The sequence below is a fragment of the Berghia stephanieae genome, chromosome 12, assembly GCF_034508935.2.
Source record: "Berghia stephanieae isolate SIO BIC M18660-M18661 chromosome 12, UCSD_Bste_1.3, whole genome shotgun sequence".
Taxonomy (NCBI): Eukaryota; Metazoa; Mollusca; class Gastropoda; order Nudibranchia; family Aeolidiidae; genus Berghia; species Berghia stephanieae.
Genome location: NC_088371.1, coordinates 38,050,671 through 38,058,170, shown reverse-complemented (window position 1 = coordinate 38,058,170; position 7,500 = coordinate 38,050,671).

Below are 7,500 nucleotides of genomic sequence, written 5' to 3'. Positions count from 1 at the left end.
ACGGACCAACACACAAAACTGTGTGTATCCATGAACGTTTATAGTCATGTTAATACAGTTCAGTGAGCATTACTCATAAACGCGGATGGCAAAAAACAATAACAAAGACCTGAGTGACGTCATCTTCGAACTATCTATTGGCGTCAAGCTGGACCGCGTTGTTTTGGCGTGTCCTCAATGTTGTGGTGTGAAATAAGATGGCTGATTATACTAGGAATGATTGACGTGTTGTTTGATTGGCTGTCACGTGATGTCTGAAAGGTCACAGTGACCTGGTGATGGTTGAAATATCAAACATTGTCATCGCGTGATGAAAACACGGAATGGATTTTTTTTCCAGTGGAGAAATAGGATTCAGTATACTGATGTCACGCCGCACGGCAACGGGGGCCATATTGGTTCTAAACAAAGAAAATCATTACTTTTTATACTTCATGCTGGCTAGAACTTCTCATTCCCTTTTCATATGCCTTGTGATCAGAATGTGTAAAAGTCAAAACATGATCAAATTTATGTGTTTTTTTTTCCTCTGGATACGCTTTTATGCTAGCCGAAGAAATATTTCATACGGGTGTCCGCCATTGTTCCGATAGTTTAGAGCCAGTGTTACTAAGTTACCATGCGTCATTAGGAAGGAAGTGACGTTACGACTGTTGAAGAGTATTGGAACTTATAGATAGTATGCGCCATCCTGATGTAAAACGGACCAATATATACGAAACTGTGTGCTATCATGAATGTTTATAGTCAGGTTCATACAGTTTAGTGAGAATTACTCATAATCGCGGATTGCAAAAACAATAACAAAGACCAGAGTGACGTCATCTTCGAACTATCTATAGTCTGGTTCATACAGTTTAGTGAGAATTACTCATAATCGCGGATTGCAAAAACAATAACAAAGACCAAAGTGACGTCATCTTCATTCTATCCATGGATAGTCTTTGCTTGGCTAAGAAACTCACAACATTGCCATTCGGAAATAGAACGGACTAACGCACAAAACTATGTGTAACCTTTAACGTTCATCGTCTGGTTCATACATTTTAGTGAGAATTATCATGAACGTGGATGGGAAAGAAAAAAAACAATAACAAAGACCTGAGTGGTGTCATCTTCTTTCTATCAGAAGCTAGTGAGAATTTCTCATAAATTGGCTGGCTAAAATCAATAAAAAAGAGCTGGGTGACGTCAATCTTATTCCCTCTGAGTTCCCACCTGTGATCGGATAGCTGGGTCTGTTAGATCTGGCCTGCGGAATGTGTTTGCGTCCTATCCCAAGGTTGTAAGCAATTGCAAAGGTACGCTTCACGCTACAGAAACCGGAATACACTTAGGCCCCATGGGGTAATTGGCTCTAAATGACCACTTAAATCAGTCTTGACTCGAAGAACACAAAAGATAAAGGAGAATAAATGAAGACAAGAATATTACGACAGCAATCTACACTCATGCTCTGCGTCTTTCCTTCGACCATCTTAAGCCTCACATTGACCGTAGCCATCGTTATGTTATAGCCTGATACTGAAACCCAGAAAGACTGGCAGTTTGACGTCAATTTTTTGTTTTTTGCACCGCCAAGTGGGTTGTCGTTAGTAGAGCTCATGGAAACAAGTTATTTCATTGGCTGAACTATTGAATACAACTCACGATTAGTTTTGTTTTGTGGCAAAAGACTGGCATTTTCACGTCATTTTTTGGTCAGTGTCAGGCCATAACTTTACGATGGCCACGTTTTGACCCCCCCCCCCCCCACACAAATCCCAATCAAATATATATTATTGCTGCCGATGTATTTCACAAAAATAGATGAATTCTAGAGAAAAAAAATATCAAATGTTACCCTCATAATCTCGTATACGTAGACTGATTACTTCCTCAAGGAAAAAAAGACTTTAGTAAGAACCCTCATCGGTTATCTCAGAATAAAGATATTATGTCAGGGGGACAGAGGGCCCTTCCGACAGTCGTCCCCCCTCCCGCAAATGATAAAAGATCAAGTCATGAAAATGAATGCTTAAATCAAAAATCCATAAATGGTTAGTTGTAGGAAAAATAGAGGAATGAATATGGTGATGAAGAGATTATCTAAAAAAACCCTCGATAAAATCTGACATCAAACAAAAAATTATAATAATAAAATGTTATCCATAATAATGATATCAGATAAAAACATATGACTCTAGGGCCATTAAAATCTTGTTATATCCATGCGGCTAAGTGGTCTTGTGGTATCATATGACACTCGGGGGGTTGGGGTTGTGTAACTATTGGTATTTTATATGTATGGAATTGGAAACAATAAACCATCTTTAAGCTAACTATAGATTATTGTCCAATGGTTTTAGATTATTTAATTTTTTTTTTTACCGCGGCATGGGAGACAGCCTATGTTTGTCGTTGCTTTGCCAAAATACGACAATAAACAGGTATAGGGATATTGACCTTAAAAAAAAACCCCAAAAAAACAAAATAAAAAAACCCCCGTAAATTAAAAAGTCAAAAACCAAAAAACAACAACAAAAAAACAAAACAAAACAACAATTAAATGATAACAGAAGAATATATTAGATCGCTTCTGTTGTATTTTGTAATTGGAATGCCCCCCCCCCCCCCACTTTCCGTTCTATTACACCAACAGAAATGTTCAATAAATACATGATCAGGAACTTGTTTCAATTTTTATTAACCTTAGGAAAAGTTGATGAAATATGACAGCTGCCAAGTTCCTATAGATAGTTCGAAGTTGACGTCACTCAGGTCTTTGTTATTGTTTTTTGCCATCCGCGTTTATGAGTAATGCTCACTGAACTGTATTAACCTGACTATAAACGTTCATGGATACACACAGTTTTGTGTGTTGGTCCGTTATACTTCCGGATGGCAATGTTATGAGCTTCTTAGCCAAGCGCATACTATCTATAAGAAGAAGTCTTAGTATCAGTTGTAAAGAGTTGTTTAGATTATTTAATGGAGATATTTATATTTTTAGAAGAGATAACAAAAGTGTGATATAAAAGACTGGTTCTAATCTTATTGGAAGTGTACATTCAGTCATCCAGAGGACTGAATACATGAATTATGTAAAATATATTTTTGTTTCAAAGTGATGACGTGTTCTATGCGGATATGTGGTCTAATGGTATGACACTCGCTTTCGGATCGGAAGGTCCTGGGTTCGAGCCTCGCTCGACGCATAGTTGAGTCCTTGGAAAAATCTCTTTACTCACATTCTCTCACCGTACTCATGTGTAAAATGAGTACTTGGCCGTTAACAGCGTTGTCTATGCCGGAAAAATAATGTAATATCGCCTATCAGGAATCATGCTTCGTTCTACACGTTACGCGTCTCTGTTGGTCAGGGACCACCTGTAAAGCTCTTTGCCACGTTTATTGGAAATTGCCCTTTGCACAGGCTTGTTTTTTTGTATGCCCTGCCATTGACATTCGGTCTTGGGTTCTGTGCTATTTCTGCAGCTTGATCGGCCTACATGAGAGGGATGGGTAGGTTAGAATATTAATGAGAATAATAATAAAGCTATATAGGTAATGAGATTAGCGGTGGAGTAGCGTCCCTTGATTGGACGTCACCTTACAGAGAGAACGTCAAAATGGTTTTGCGCATGCGTCTCTCTGGTCCTCGCTTTCGGTGAAGTGTCTTATGCCGCACAACCAACATGACGTTATCTCTCTAATAACTTTTCCGCTCGTGACTTCCAATCAAGGGACGCTACTCTTCCGTTAATCTCATTCCCTATTGCCAAAATTCCAACACAAAGCCATAATTTATTTATCAAATACACATCAACATGATAAAGGGCAACATGACTCGCGTCACGACAGAAAGTTTTCCAATGTTGTTGATATTCGTGAAAACCAGGAGGCTTCTTTTTTCATCAAGAAAAACTCCGAAGTGAATGAAGCTATCATCAAACAGGATGTCAGGACGAAATCTCAAAGTGTTTATGAAGAGATAGTGTACGCTTGGCGAAGAAGCTCACAACATTGAATTGCCATCCGGAAGTACAACGGACCAGCCCACAACACAAGTGAAACCTTGAACGTTTATTGTCTGGTTAGTACAGTTCAGTGAGCATTACTCATAAACGTGGATGGCAAAAAACAATAGCAAAGACCTGAGTGACGTCATCTTCGAACTATCTATAGATAGAATGCGCTTGGCTAAGAAGCTTACAACATTGCCATCCGGAAGTACATACAACGGACCAGCCCACAAAACTAGGTGTGACCTTGAACGTTTATAGTCTTGTTCATGTAGTTTAGTGAGAATTACTCATGACCATGGATGGCCAATAAATAATACAATAACAAAGACCTGAGTGAAGTCAACTTCAACCTCTCTTCAGATAGAATTAATTTGACGCCACTCAGGTCTTTGTTATTAGATAAACGCGGATGGCAAAAACCAATGACAAAGGCCTGAGTGACGTCATCTTCGAACTATCTATATTACTGACCGTTCAATGTTAAACCGTTTTCAAAGATACCACGAATTACGGTACTTTAAATTATCATCCTCACCATTTTATGCAGGATATTCATTCACTTATTCATGATTATTATCACTGTTCATATGACAGTTTCTATAGATAGTATGCACTTGGCTAAGAAGCTCATAACATTGCCATCCGGAAGTATGACTGACCAATACACAAAACTGTGTAACCATGAACTTTTATAGATAGAATGAAGTTGACGTCACTCAGGTCTTTGTTATTGTTTTTTGCCATCCGCGTTTATGAGTTATTCTCAATAAACTGTATTATCCAGACTTTAAACGTTCATGGATACACATAGTTTTGTGTGTTGGTCCGTTATACTTCCGGATGGCAATGTTATGAGCTTCTTAGCCAAGCGCATACTATCTATAGTCTGGATAATACAGGTTAGTGAGAATCATTCACAAACGCGGATGGCAAAACACAATAACACATGCTTGAGTGACGTCATCTTCGTTCTATCTCTATTTTTTTCTTTTACCTTGCATATTTTTCAAATCCATATTGTTTCGCCCCCCCCCCCCCATCCCTTCAGCATACACACGTGCTAATAATGAACGAAATTGACGCCACTCAGCCTTTTGTTATGAATTTTAGACAGCCGATTTCGTGACGAATAAAACTTTCCAGGATACACACAGTCTTATTATTCGGTATCTTTAATTTGACTTGCGGGTGTTGTTATTATTGTACCTAAACACATAGCACCGATAGATATAGATATAACGAAATTGACGCCAATCAATTCTTTGTTGTTGTTTTAGCCAGCTATTTCTATAGATAGTTCGAAGATGACGTCACTCAGGTCTTTGTTAATGTTTTTTGCCATCCGCGTTTATGAGTAATGCTCACTGAACTGTATTAACCCGACTATAAACGTTCATGGATACACACAGTTTTGTGTGTTGGTCCGTTTTACTTCCGGATGGCAATGCTATGAGCTTCTTAGCCAAGCGCATACTATCTATAGATAGTATGCTGATGACGTCACTCAGGCCTTTGTTATTGTTTTTGCCATCCGCGTTTGTGAGTTGTTCTCACTAAACTGTATTAACCAGACTATAGATAGAATGCGCTTGGCCAAGGAGTTCACAACATTGCCATCCGGAAGTATAACGAACCAACACACAAACTCTGTGTAACCATGAACTTTTATAGTCTGGTTAATACAGTTTAGTGAGAACAACTCACAAACGCGGATGGCAAAAACAATAACAAAGGCCTGAGTGACGTCATCTGCATACTATCTATAAAAGTTCATGGTTACACAGAGTTTGTGTGTTGGTCCGTTATTCTTTCGGATGGCAATGTTGTGAACTCCTTGGCCAAGCGCATACTATCTTTAAGTAGTCGTCACTAAATGGTCTCAATCAAACTATAAACGTTTTAATGTCAAACATCACTTTTTGTGTGTTGGTACCTTATATCCGGCTGGCTATGTTGTGAACTTTTGGGATATGCGCATAACATCCATATTATAAATTCGTTTACATCCCCCGCCCGCGTTCGACACACCCATAAATATGCATCTACTCGTATATCATAAACGGTGAAGGAACGCGTTACATAATACAATATAGGATTGGGATAGCCAGCTATTTGCATAGGAATGGGCCTCATTGGGAGTAGGGAGAAACAAATAACATCAAAGATTTAAACAAGAAATAGAGATAAAGATATAATATATGGCAGCCACCGATATTTCTGTGGTGATGAATATCTTTCACATTTCTGATTAGACCAGAGAAAATGTAAACACGCAAAATGGGTCTATGGCAATTCTGTTCATTTTTGGTGTTGTCTAAAGCACGACATTTAATCATTTATTGAGGTAAGAAAAAGTGGCAAATGCTGAGAGATAGAAAGATTAATAAATAGATGAATAAATGAATAAATAAATAAATAAAAAAATAAATAAAAAAAATAAATAGGTTGATGGATAAATAGAAAGATATATAGATTTGGGCAGAGAGAGAAAGATAGTGATACATATATATATATATATATATATATATATATATATATATATAGAGAGAGAGAGAGAGAGAGAGAGAGAGAGAGAGAGATAGAGAGAGAGAGAGAGAGAAAGATAGACGGATAGTATATAAATAGAGAGAGAGAAAGAAAGAGAGAGACAGAAAGAGAGACTGAGAGAGAGAAAGAGAGAGAGAGACAGAAAGAGAGACTGAGAGAGAGAAAGAGAGAGAGAGAGACAGAGAGAGAGAGACAGAGAGCGAGAGAGAGAGACACAGAGAGAGAGACAGAGAGAGACAGAGAGAGAGACAGAGAGAGAGACACAGAGAGAGAGAAAGAGAGAGAGATAGATAGAGAGAGAGAGAGAGAAAGAAAGAGAGAGACAGAGAGAGACGGAGATAGAGAGAGAGACAGAGATAGAGAGAGAGACAGAGACAGAGAGAGACAGAGAGAGACAGAGAGAGAGACAGATAGAGACAGAGAGAGAGAGAGAGAGAGAGAGAGAGAGAGAGAGAGAAGAAGAAGCAGGGATTTTGGCAGCAGCAGCTTCTCATGGCGTCATAGCACTACGTCATAATCTATCCAGGCCGTGCTATCATCGCCGCATTCGTGTACAGTCACGAACCCCTCCGGAAGCTTCGTCACAACGCAACGCTCAACCAGATACTCTGTGGTTTCGGGCTCTTGACCTCAACGGGCACATTTTGGATAGGTGAAAAGTCCACAATGATGAAGCGGCGATGCCGGAAGGCAGGTTCTCGACCGAAGTCGATTCGCCGCCGCCCAGTGCCGCCTCTTGCTAGTATAGGATCATGTCAACTTCTCTCCCAGTTTCGAGGAGTCTTTCTCCCTACCCCTTCGAGGGATTGAATAGGATTCAGTAGTCTGATGTAACACCGCCAGCAACGGCGGCCATCTTGGTTCTAAACAACCAAAATCATTCCTTTTTATTCTTCATGCTGGTTAGAACTTTTCATATGCCTTGTGATCTGAATGTGTAAAAGTA